General features: G+C 42.6%; 1 protein-coding gene across 1 annotated transcript in view; it reads left to right on the plus strand.

The window, feature by feature from the left end:
* The first annotated feature begins 347 nt into the window (after positions 1-347).
* The window catches only part of PLCH1 (phospholipase C eta 1), a 3,453,772-nt gene continuing 3,441,500 nt past the window's right edge, over positions 348-12,619 (plus strand). Inside the window, exon 1 of the mRNA XM_044070508.1 lies at positions 348-756. The gene's annotated coding sequence lies outside the window, so the exon portion shown is untranslated. The remainder of the gene's footprint in view (positions 757-12,619) is intronic.

The following is a 12,619-nucleotide window of genomic DNA, read 5'->3' on the forward strand; positions in this document are numbered from 1 at the left end:
CAGGATATTTGCCATTTTTTAGTTTTTTTTTTTTTTGCAGGACACAACTGCCCAAAGTGGGACTGTCCCTCGCAAAGAGGGACAGGTAGTAACCCTAACCCTAGCCAGCCAACACTTGTGTCACCAAGCAGCAGGAATAAACAGTAGAAATCCTGTCCAAGCATATTTGTTAAAGGAAAGCAAGAATAACTAAATATGTCTCTGCGTTGATTACAAATAATATACATGGGCAGGCGCGTTTCTTTCCTATTGGTGCCTGCAAATGATGATTAGTATTTTACAAAAAGTTTATTAGATGGGAAAAGTGTAAAGGCTGGTGCAAGACGCTGGTAACTCTTGAGCCTTCCATTCCCACGTCCTCGAGCCAGGTTTTCTAACGTGCCCCATTTATTGTTAATCTTTGAATGGGAACGCAGGTTGTGGCGGCATCGAACCGTTCAGAGCTCAGTTTACTTCTTGTACTCCTCTTGTTTCTCACCAGGTTGTTTTCTGGAGCAGAAATTGTAGATCTCAGTTACTTAGTGTCACGTTTGGAAAGAGAGAAGGATCTGCGACGTACAGTGGAAGGCATCGGGTCTCTCTTTGCCCGGGAATGCATATTTATTTTTGAGTTAGTAATTAATAACGTGCACAAGTGTTGTGAAAAGTGTACTTTGGGAACAATGCTGTAGTGAGGACGTGTGGGAATAATTAGTTTACTTGTTTCTGAGAGCAGAATATCGCGTTGAGTAATTTTTAAATTGGTGTTGGCATCAGGTCAGTTTTTTTCCCTTATAAGTCAATGTACTGTATATCTGTAAAGCTTTTTGTTAGGCATGTCAGCTTGGAGTTTATGCACTATTGCAGTGCAATGTGTTATTTGTACCAGGCTTGCAAAAATATATTTGCAAGTGACTTTTCCCTTAATGAAATACACCTGCTAGACTTAAACCAGGCATTATTACTCGGTGCGAGGCAATTGCACGATGCCACTTACATTTCTCTTTAACGTTTATTTTGTGTATCCAAGTAAATTGTCAGTGGGTTGTTTTTGTGAAACGCAGCTAACTTGTGTGGCTGACTACGCATTGCATTCATGTATCTGATGTTTTGTTTACTATCCTTCTGAGTAATAATTCAATAAAAGTTTGTGGTACTGCTGCTAAGTAATTGATTCATAACGGACTCTGATTAGAAGGCTAGTTAAGACAACTGCTTTCTTAATAGTTTCTGCACATTGATGTCCATGTTAACAACCTTAAGCAGTGTTGTATATTAGCAGCTTAAGCAAATTAACGTGTTAACACCTGCCCCCCCCATGTATCTAAATCAATGCAATTCATGTAACTTACCATAATGGCACCTGTGTGTTTGACATAGCACTTTAATACACTGAGGTGTGCCATTTTATCAAACCCTTGGTGTTAATGTGAAAGCATAAAGTATTGTCAGATTGCATCATAAGAAGTGTCAAAGCTTTTCAATTCTTTATCAGTTCAGTTGCATTACTAGTATGCTTACAGTTTTTATACTGCTAAGAAAAGCTATTGAACAGATACAAACTGCTTTGAAAGTGAGACAGTTAAGAAGGAATCTGCATAGAGGTCGTTGGCTGCCTAAATCAATAAAGGCCATTGTTCAGCCAGAAGTGCAGGCAGCTTAGAGGCTAACCCTGCTGTCCTGGAAGATCCACATCTTACTGTTGTACCATGTAATTTATTGTGATTCACCAAGAAAGGCAAATGACTGAAAGTGGTTTTCTGTTTAAAGTTGTCTTTTTGTTATGTGAGTGATATAAACAAAAAATGGTTTAGTTAGTTGGGTCAAGTTAATTTACTGATCCAACCAGCCTTTTCAGGTTAAAAGTGACAGTTATGTTTGTTGCACATTGTAAAGATGGAAAATATTTGAAACTTGGCTAGGTGAGACTTAATACAGTCTTGCAGTAATTTTAAGTACATATACTTGCTGTTTGTCATGGTGCACAGTTTCATTATTGTTGCAAACAAAAATAACATTTTTGTTTTTCCTTGAATTTCTGTTTTGGTGCAGTTTTGAGATGGCATATTACTAACTTTAGCAAAGCAGTTACATTTAAATTCTGTCATACATGACTTTTTACTACACTATTACATTATTAAGTGATGTTCAGGGACCTTGTGACATACAGTTAAATCATTGTATAAGGGCCATGACTGATATAGTTCTCTGCTTTATCTTGGACTGTTTAGTTACTTTGATTCTTTAATTATTTGACATGAAATTACTGGTGTCTGTGGGTTCATTCCTCTTTTTATTGTTTTCCCTAGAAGTGGAGCCTTAACTTCAAGTGACATTTGTTCCAGCCGGTGTCATGAAAACTGAATTGCAGGCAGCACAAACCAGTAGGAAAGCAGATAATTAGATTGCAGAAAGGGGGAGGGTTACAGCAGTGACAGAGTGGAAGTGCGGTCACATTTCTTTTTCTGATGTAAGGAAGTCCTAGTAAAACAATAGGTCAGGTAAAGTTTATTCTGTTGAGATCTCATTTGTATTGGCAGCTGATTTAAATGCAAATTGCATCTAGAATGTAGATAAATGTTTGCAAACTGCATATGCTGGTCCAAAACCTTTTAATGTAATGTTACTTAATTCTTTTTACATTTATAATCTGACTTGGGAGGTGGTGTGTCGCCTTATGTGCTATGCTGTCTGAACTTGTGTGTTCCTGGTAGGACCACCTTACTTGGTACAGAAGGAGGATTTGGACCATCAGTGTTATCCCCTTTTCTGTCTCTGATACTCCATTGAATATCCATTCTGAAATCTTTTCTTTGCCAAATTCACATGATCTTTACTAGTCTGACGCATCTCCTGTAACTCTACTATTTGCACCCTGCGCATCTTAATATAATTCAGTACACTTTGCTTTTTGTCTGTACCCAGAGGTGCAGCTAGGGTGGGGAGAAGGGGGTAGCCACCCCAGGAGCAAGATGTCAGTGGGCACAATCATCAATGCCGATGCTGCATTTGCTGAAATGCTTCAGTGCTCCATATGTGATCTGGTGCAGTACTGTTTTTTGGAAATGAATGCTGGTAATGCTTTTCTGTCAGGGCTGAAGCTTCAGTGTTGCTGTAGAAAGCCTCATGTTACATCTGTAGTGAGTGGCTTGCTATACATTTAAAGAAGAGAAAGGGGATTGGGGAGAATGGATCTGGCTTGCTTCATAGGTTAGTACTAGGCTAACTGTCCTTGCAAGACATTGTAAGCCTAGCCAATTTATTCCTTGTGAGAATCAAACCCTGCACCTTGTGTTTGCAAAGCAAAAACCTTAACCATTAAGCCACCTTCCCAACCCTAGGTTGCAAATCAAACACCTTAACCGTTAGGCCACCCTCCTAACACATAGGTGTGGAATGCTAAATTGAGAAATTAACCTTTTATTTTTCCAAGCTATGGCACTGTCTTTTACCTATAGTGCAAGTTTTACATTCCATGGTAATGTTGATATGGCAGCATTCTGAGTAAAGATTTGGAAGAATCATTTATAATCAGCAGTCTCAAATTAAACAAATACTTGCCTTGTATTTATAAAATGTCCTTGGAATAACTTGGACTGGATACACTGACCTTGGCATCATTATGGAAAGTGTCTCAAGGTAACATCCGGAGGAGGCAAACCAGAAATTTTTGCTACAAAAGAAATCTATGGATTTTAGGGCGAACCAAGAAAGAAGTGAGTTCTGTAAGACTTTTGGGATTATGGGATCCAACAACATTTTTGGAAACGTGTAGTTAAATGATGAGCAGTTTTCTAAAGCCTGTGTGTTTCACCTTATGTTTTGTGTCACTGCGTTCATTATGTATGCTAGCACTGTAACTGTTTTCCTTTACTTTGGACTCCTTATAAATTTTGGCTTATGGTTATGCTAGGCAGTATGACCTAGGTCATGCTTGTAAAGCTAGTATAACATGTGTGCCCAATCAGTTATTACCACAAATGAGGTCAGCTCCTTTTGATTGTTTGTTTTTTTTTTTCTAATGTTCGTTCATTGCATCGTCTACCAGACATCAGCCTCTTCCTTCCTCCCTCTAGAGTTGTCATGTAAACAACCATCAGGGATTTTTTGGGTAGACCTAATCCCACCCCCTGCCTTGCTGACGTGAGTCTCACTGCAAGAATGTCTTATTCTTTCCCTTGGCGTATGCTTTTATGATTTCTGTGGATATTGATCATTTGATTACTGCTGCGGTAACCTTGGCTATGTGGGTTATATCCTGCATAGGATAGAACTGCCATCCAGTTTCCAATTTTTAACAGCACCTTCCACATGCTCAAACTAGCAGAGTTGAAGAAAACCAATTATTTGAGTCCTAAGCCCTTTGCGGATGTTCTTCGTCTCCCATTGCTGCAGTCCTGACATAAGGGTATTCCGCTGCCCACCATCGGCCCGAATACCAAAGGGCTAGAACCGGCGTCGGTCATCGGCGCTCGAGACTGACATCAGTACGTGTCAGTACAAATGCGCATGACCGACGCCATAACCTCAGTCTTTCTTGCCGCATGGTCCCTAAGCAGAAGCAGTATTTGCAAGTGCCGTTCGGCATCCTGGAATTGTCGGTTTTCGAGTTTCAGACCGGAGACCAAGTTGGGCTAAGTACCCCTTTGGGGACATTTTTGTCTTTTTCTTGCCTCAGTATTGACGGATGTCAGAAAAAGTTAATAACTGTATTTCTTGTGGGAAACAGATTCCTCATAGGGATTACCATTCACTTTGCATTCCTTGTTTAGGGCCTGAGCACGACGTTGTTGGGTGTCGCTTTTGTGCTACTTTTAACAAACGTGCTATTAAACGTCGGTTAGACTGTGCTAGGCTAGTGTTTGGTAAACGTTGTAATTATAACATGCCGTCGGATTCTCCGACGACTGGTTCTTCTAAGAAACGCAAAGAAAAGTCTTTGCGGTCCAAACAGGATGAGGCGGCCACTCCGGACGCCGGTTCTGTAGTACCACTGGCTACTTCAGCGGCTCCTTCTGAAAGTTTACCTGAGTCTCAAGGGGAGCCTTTGTTACTACAGGAAGTGGCTTCTCCTGTGTTAGGCCAGGCTGAGGGTGCTTCTCTGATGTCAGTGGTTCCCTCCCCTCATAGGGTAGTTAGGCCTCCTCCTTCTCATAGCAAAGCCCATTCTAAGTCTAAGTCTGCCCCTGTTGGTGCGTGTCCCCAGGGTCCAGCTCCTAGGAAGCACATGTTAAAGATGGCTGAAGATTTGATTACTTTAATTACGGGTTCTATGCCCCCCCTGCGAAGAGGCCCAGGGTAGAGCCAGAGTTGGAGGGTTTGGTTCAGTCTTCCAATGAGTCAGATTCCTCTGTAGAAGAACTTCAGGATTTCCCTCCCTATTCTGATTCGGAGGCTGAGGACTCTACTCCCTCTGCGTCCCCTCCAGAAGATTTTTCTTTCTCTGAGACTTTGCATTCCATGAGGGAACATTTCAAATGGGAGGGCCAGGATTATTCTGATTCCCGTAAAAGACTGAGAGAATTCTTGTTTTTGCCTCAGCATAGGCCCTTGGCTATTCCCCCTGTACTGGATGTTGTTCAGGATGTGTTTTCTGAGGCTGCCCTTAACCCAGATTCTCTGCCTCCTGCCCCGGTTAAACCAGACAGATACTACAGGGTTTCGGAAGCTCACAAGTACTTATATAAGAGTCCTAGGGCTGATCCAGAAACTATTACTCAAGGCCCCAAAGGGGTTAGGGCTTCTGTGGTTAAGAATCCAGTTCCTCTGGACAAGGATGCTAGGGCCCTGGATAGGTGGGGTAAAAAACTGTATACCTCTTCTACTTTGGCTATGAGAGCTTTAAATTGTCAGTTTCATATGCTTCGGTATCAGAATTATTTGCTGGGCCAATTGAAATGTAAAGTAGATGCTTTAGCTGAAGGTATTGAATGTAAGGAGCTTCAGGATTTAGTGCATGCTTCAGACCAAGTTGGTAAGCATTCTTTGCAGTGTGGTTTTGATGCTTTACAGGCTTCTTCCAGGGTGGCTGCTACTAGTTCAGTCATTCGTAGGCATGCTTGGCTTAAAGATCAGACCTTGTCAGAGCATGTTAAGGCTCGAATTATGGATGCTCCTCTACAATCTGATGTTCTTTTTGGTCCTCCAGTGGAGTCAGTTTTGAAAAAGATGGAAGAGAAAGGTAAGTGTATGCAGACAGTTAAGGATTTTTTAGAGGTTGAGCCGCGTAAGTTCAGTAGGAGTTGGGGTGGTAAGGGTTCGTGTTTCCGCTCTTCGGATTATCAGTCTAGGGGCAGGTCGAGGCGAGGTAGGGGTAGGGCTTCCTTTCAGGGCCCTGTTACTTCTAGGTCTTTGAGTTCTTCTACCCCTTCTGCTGGGGAGGGCAGGGGTCAGTCCTTCAGAAACAGACCCAATGACCCGTGTCTTCAGCTGCCGGACTCTGCCTTGCTGGCAGCCCCTCTGGGAGGAAAACTGAGATTTTTCAAAAGGAATTGGCATTTGGTTACCCAAGACAAATAGGTATTGGACATAATAAATCGAGGCTACAAATTTTATTTTCACACATTCCCTCCTTTCAAAGGTATGCCGGATGTGCCTCGCCAGCAAAAACTGGAAGCGCAGACTCAAATTTCTTCTCTGCTTCAGTTGGAAGCAATACAGGAAGTACCTTCTGCAGAAAGAGGCACGGGGTTTTATTCCCGTCTTTTCTTAGTGCCAAAGAAAGGAAATACTTGGAGACCAATTCTGGACTTGTCCATTCTAAATACCTTTCTGGAAATTCCAAAATTCAAGATGTTAACACTGCAACAGCTGTTACCTATGCTGGGCAAAGATCACTGGATGGTGACTCTGGATCTCAAAGAGGCCTATCTTCACATTCCTATCAGGCCCAGTTGCAGGAAATTCCTGAGGTTTCGGAATGGGAATTTGCATTATCAGTTCTCTGCATTGCCCTTTGGCTTGTCTACTGCGCCCAGGGTATTCACAAAAGTCCTGGCTCCAGTAATAGCTTTTCTCAGGCTAGCAGGAATTCAAATTTATCCTTATCTGGACGACTGTTTGATTCTGGCTCAAGGCAAGCACGAACTTCTTCAACATCTGCAGTATGTAATGACAGTTTTCAGATGCCTAGGGTATTCTGTGAACGAAATAAAGTCCAGTCTAGTACCCTCACAAGAGATGTGTTTTCTGGGTGTGAAACAGAATACAGCTACTCAGATGGCATTTCTTACCCCGGACAAACAAAGGAATCTTCACATATACTTCCAGCAGCTATCAGTAATGTCCAGGCTGACTGCAAGGACAGTCCTTCAAGCCGTGGGGTTCATGGCATCTTGCATTCTAGTACTTCCCAATGCCAAACTGCATATGAGGAAGCTACAATGGTATCTCAAGAACGTTTGGACTCAACACTGCCACGATTTGGACACTGTCATTCGGATCCTACCTTGCATTCAGAGAGAATTTCTGTGGTGGGCTCAGGAATGTCACCTAAACAAGGGGCTCTCTGTGACCCAACCAGAGGCAAGTCAGATATTAACGACAGACGCCTCGGAGTCAGCCTGGGGAGCTCATTTCAGAGGGAAATGGATTCAAGACCTTTGGGCCCCAGAGCTACTTCACTTGCATATCAACATGAAAGAGATGCTGGCAGTTCAATTTGCCTTGGAGGGATTCAAAAGTCTACTTCAACCAGGACTGGTGTTGATTCGAACAGACAACACGACGGTCATGTGGTACATCAACAAGCAAGGGGGGACTCATTCTTACCCTCTTTGCAGACAAGCAATGCTGTTGTGGGAAACTGCTTTGAATCTGCACATCCCTCTTCGAGCACAGTTTCTGCCAGGAGCACAAAATTCTTTAGCAGATGTTCTGAGCAGACAGATTGTGGATCCTCACGAATGGAAATTGGACCCTCAGGTATTTCTTCAGTTGACAATGGCTTGGGGAACTCCGGACATAGATCTGTTTGCTTCTACTCTGAATTTCCAACTGCCACTGTTTTGCACAAGGCTGTTTCATCCGAAGGCCTGGAAAATAGATGCACTATCCTTCAGTTGGAGCAACCTTCACGTGTATGCTTTTCCTCCTTTGCCTCTTCTTCCACAGGTGCTGTTGAAAGTCAGGAGGGACAAGCCTTGCATGATCCTTATAGCACCGGATTGGCCTCGTCAGCATTGGTACCCTCTGTTGAGGAGCTTGATTCATGTACCACCTTGGCCATTGCCACAGATTCCTCATTTATTGTCTCAGGAGAACAATCATTTTCTCAATGTCAGGGTGCACTCCCTGCGCCTGACAGCCTGGCGCATTCTGTTTTAGAGAAGGAGGACCTTCAGCTCCCTCAACAAGTTTTGGATGTTATTTTGGAAGCCAGGCGTCCTAGTACTCGAAAAGTTTATGCTGGTAAATGGAAGAGATTTTTTCTTTGGAGTTCAGCTAAAGGCTTTGATGTCGAATTGCCTAATTTGAGTTGTACATTGCAATATTTGACTGTTTTATTGGACAAGGGTTTGTCCTTCTCTTCTGTAAAAGTGCATGCTGCAGCTATTTCTGCTCACTATGATTGTGACCCTCCTTTATTTTCACATCCATTGGTTAAACAGTTTCTTAGAGGGGCAAAGAATATCAGACCCCACGGAGAGCTCTTACTCCTACCTGGGATCTTAATTTTGTTTTGGAAAAGCTGACTCTGCCTCCTTTTGAACCTGCAGCTACAGCTGACTTGCAGTTCTTGTCTTGGAAGACTGCTTTTTTGTTGGCTATTACTTCTGCTAGAAGGGTATCTGAATTACAGGCCCTCATGGCAGTGGAACCTTTTCTGATTTTTCACAATGACAGGGTTTCCTTACGTGCTAATCCTACTTTTCTGCCTAAAGTGATTTCTAATGTGGCATTGAACCAGTCTATACATTTGCCTACTTTTTATGCTAACCCCCAAAATGACGGGGAAAAAGTTTTGCATTCTTTGGATGTACATAGGCAGTTGAGGTATTATTTGAGCAGAACCAATGAGTTCAGGAGTTCTCAACAATTATTTGTTTCTTTTGCTTTGACTTCACGAGGGAAAGCTGTCTCGAAACAAACTATTTCCAAGTGGATTAGCCATTGTATTGCTTTTTGTTACTCTCATCATGGTAAGGATGTTCCAGCTGGGATCATGTCTCATTCTACTAGGGCTACGGCCACTTCTACTGCTTTTTTGAGAGGGGTAGCTACTAAAGACATTCTAGAAGCAGCTACTTGGAGTTCTGTACGTACCTTTACAAAGCATTATCATTTACCTCTTTATTTTAGGTCTAGGGCTGGGTTTGCCACTGCAATCTTACAGGGCATGTCAGCAGCTCCTACTGCTATTTAGTTGACCAGCCTCCCTTTTTTCCGTTGCTCTGGGATTCTACCCTTATGTCAGGACTGCAGCAATGGGAGACGAAGAACATAGTACAGTTTTGTACCTACCATAAATGTAGATGTTCGAGGATCTCCATTGCTGCAGTCCAATTTTCCCTCCCTCCTTCCCCCTTTTTCTTTTTAGGTTGAGGTTTGGGTGGTGTTTTTTGTATTCTGACGTCTGAGGCAAGAAAGACTGAGGTTATGGTGTCGGTCATGCGCATTTGTACTGACACGTACTGATGTCAGTCTCGAGCGCCGATGACCGACGCCGGTTCTAGCCCTTTGGTATTCGGGCCGATGGTGGGCAGCGGAATACCCTTATGTCAGGACTGCAGCAATGGAGATCCTCGAACATCTACATTTATGGTAGGTACAAAACTGTACTTTTTCTTGCCAGCTGAGAGAAGGAGGGAGGCTAGAGCTCTGAAAGGGTCAGTGCTATACAAGTAAATCTCCAAGCCCTCATTGTGGCAATAAAAGTATTCCAAAGTAAGGGGGGGTGAATGGAGGGAGTGGCTACTGCAGCAGTGATCATTTCAACATGTAGTCTCTACTTACTCAACTGTAATTTTCTTAACATGTGCTATGCCGTGTATACATTGTTTAGTAGATAATATTGATAGTCTTTTTAGTGTAACGTATTTCTACACTTAATGACATTCTTTCCAGCTACCTCCGTACCCCTGTCAGTCACTGGGCCTACCAGCCTTTCCTAGTGCCCCTGGCCTGTCGTTATAAGACTTGGGCCATTGCAGAACTTAAGGGTATCCTAGGATCCTAAAGTGCACAAACATTTCAAGCATAATGTTACTGGCATACTGTTTGTGGTTTGTGTGGCTGGCATACTGTTTGTGGTTTGTGTGGCTGGCATACTGTTTGTGGTTTGTGTGGCTGGCATACTGTTTGTGGTTTGTGTGGCTGGCATACTGTGTGTGGTTTTGGGTTTGTGTGGCTGGCATACTGTGTGTGGTTTTGGGTTTGTGTGGCTGGCATATACTGTGTGTGGTTTTGGGTTTGTGTGGCTGGCATATACTGTGTGTGGTTTTGGGTTTGTGTGGCTGGCATATACTGTGTGTGGTTTTGGGTTTGTGTGGCTGGCATATACTGTGTGTGGTTTTGGGTTTGTGTGGCTGGCATATACTGTGTGTGGTTTTGGGTGGCTGGCATATACTGTGTGTGGTTTTGGGTGGCTGGCATATACTGTGTGTGGTTTTGGGTTTGTGTGGCTGGCATATACTGTGTGTGGTTTTGGGTTTGTGTGGCTGGCATATACTGTGTGTGGTTTTGGGTTTGTGTGGCTGGCATACTGTGTGTGGTTTTGGGTTTGTGTGGCTGGCATACTGTTGATGGTTTTGGGTTTGTGTGGCTGGCATACTGTGGTTTTGGGTTTGTGTGGCTGGCATACTGTTGATGGGTTTGTGTGGCTGGCATACTGGTGTGGCTGGCATACTGTTTGGTTTTGGGTTTGTGTTGCTGGCATACTGTGGTTTTGGGTTTGTGTGGCTGGCATACTGTTGATGGTTTTGGGTTTGTGTGGCTGGCATACTGTGTGTGGCTGGCATACTGTGTTTGGTTTTGGGTTTGTGTGGCTGGCATACTGTGTGTGGTTTTGGGTTTGTGTGGCTGGCATACTGTTGATGGTTTTGGGTTTGTGTGGCATTATGTTAAGCAAAAAGAAAATGCATCTGTCTTGTGCTGCAATTACCATTGGGGCTTATAGCTTTCACAGTTTTCTTGAAGTTTAAGCAAATCTTTGTGCAATACCCTTATGTGGTTGAGTGGTTAGGTGCAAATCTTAAAATATCTGAATGCTATTTTTGCTTTAGAAATGTTTGAATTCAAAATTCATATTAACTAAGCATTTGTTCATTTCTTACAAAGTTGTTCTTGCTAATGATGGCACCTTCTTCAGCTGATGGTTGATTTTTATGCAGATTACTTAGTGTTCGTAACTACAAAGAATAGTTGCACTAAGCCTATAAAATGACATATAAGATCAATATGACCACACACTGGTGGCTTTGTTTTATATTCACACGGATGTGGTTAGTGGCACATCTTGGACAGTTTGATATTCAGTGCAACTTATGTTGTGGTCTTCAGTCTGTCAGTACCAGGTTACCATGTGGAGCTTTGGACAAGGTTTTACTGTTCTCAGGTGCCCTAATGAATAATGTTTTGTTCTGTGGATTGATTGGCCAGAGCTGCTTTCTGGAGTCAGTAACATTCCATGCTGTACAGACAGCTGATTTTCACTAGCCAAAAATCGGTATTCTACAGGTTGTCCTGCTGCAACTAGTCGACACACTTACATTTAGTTCCTCTTTGCTTAGGAACATTCATCGCAGGTAACCGTTTCGTAATTTTAGTTGTAGTACACCTTCACTGGCCTCCACGTTTACAGTTTCCATCTCTGATTTCCCGTCTGTCCATCATGGTATGACGAAATGAGAAACTCGGACATAAAAGATAATTAGGAACGGTTTTATTTAAAATAAAGGTAGAAAAATCCTACTTTCCAAAAATTAATGAAGTTCCCAAAAGCAAACGTAGGAATGAACAAAAGAAAATAATCAAATAGTACACACACTCAAAGTAGGAGGGAGGCATTCACATAGTTCTGTCATTGACCAGTGAAGGATGTATGGTTTGACGGGTTTCTCATGATGGAAATGGATTAAGTAAAGACATCTGCCATCTTAATATATACATTATTATCAATGACTAATGTGCTGCTTTTTAAGTGACGATAACTTTTAATGGTAGCCATTTGGACAGGTTCAAACTTGAAGGGAATTGTTACCAGTACAGATTGGTAGGGTTAATTATCTTTGAGTAAGCTATTCCTTGGGATTCGGCAAGCTGTATCTTCCATGCAGGAACAGTGTAGGAACTCCTGCATGGGAAATGGCTGCCGAGCGATTCAGGAAAGTGGCGTTTTCACGTGCACGAGCGGCCCTACACTGTTCTAGCACAAAAACCCAGCAGATATGCAAATCGCCTCATTTGCTGGTGAAAACCATGCAAATGAGGTGATTTTGCGATCCACCAAGCTGCAAGGTCTCTGTGCTAGAACAGTGTCTGTGCAGAAATGTATTCAGAAAATAACTTGGTACATTTCTGCAACTGACAAGACGGAGGCATGACAGCTCGTGGAAAAGCATGTACATACATGAGACATGCAAATAGCCAAATATAAGGCCATTGGCATTGAAAAGTGATTGATTATTATGAAAATTAAACT

This window comes from Protopterus annectens, chromosome 4.part1, assembly GCF_019279795.1.
Source record: "Protopterus annectens isolate FY-2018-M chromosome 4.part1, PAN1.0, whole genome shotgun sequence".
Lineage (NCBI taxonomy): Eukaryota > Metazoa > Chordata > Ceratodontiformes > Protopteridae > Protopterus > Protopterus annectens.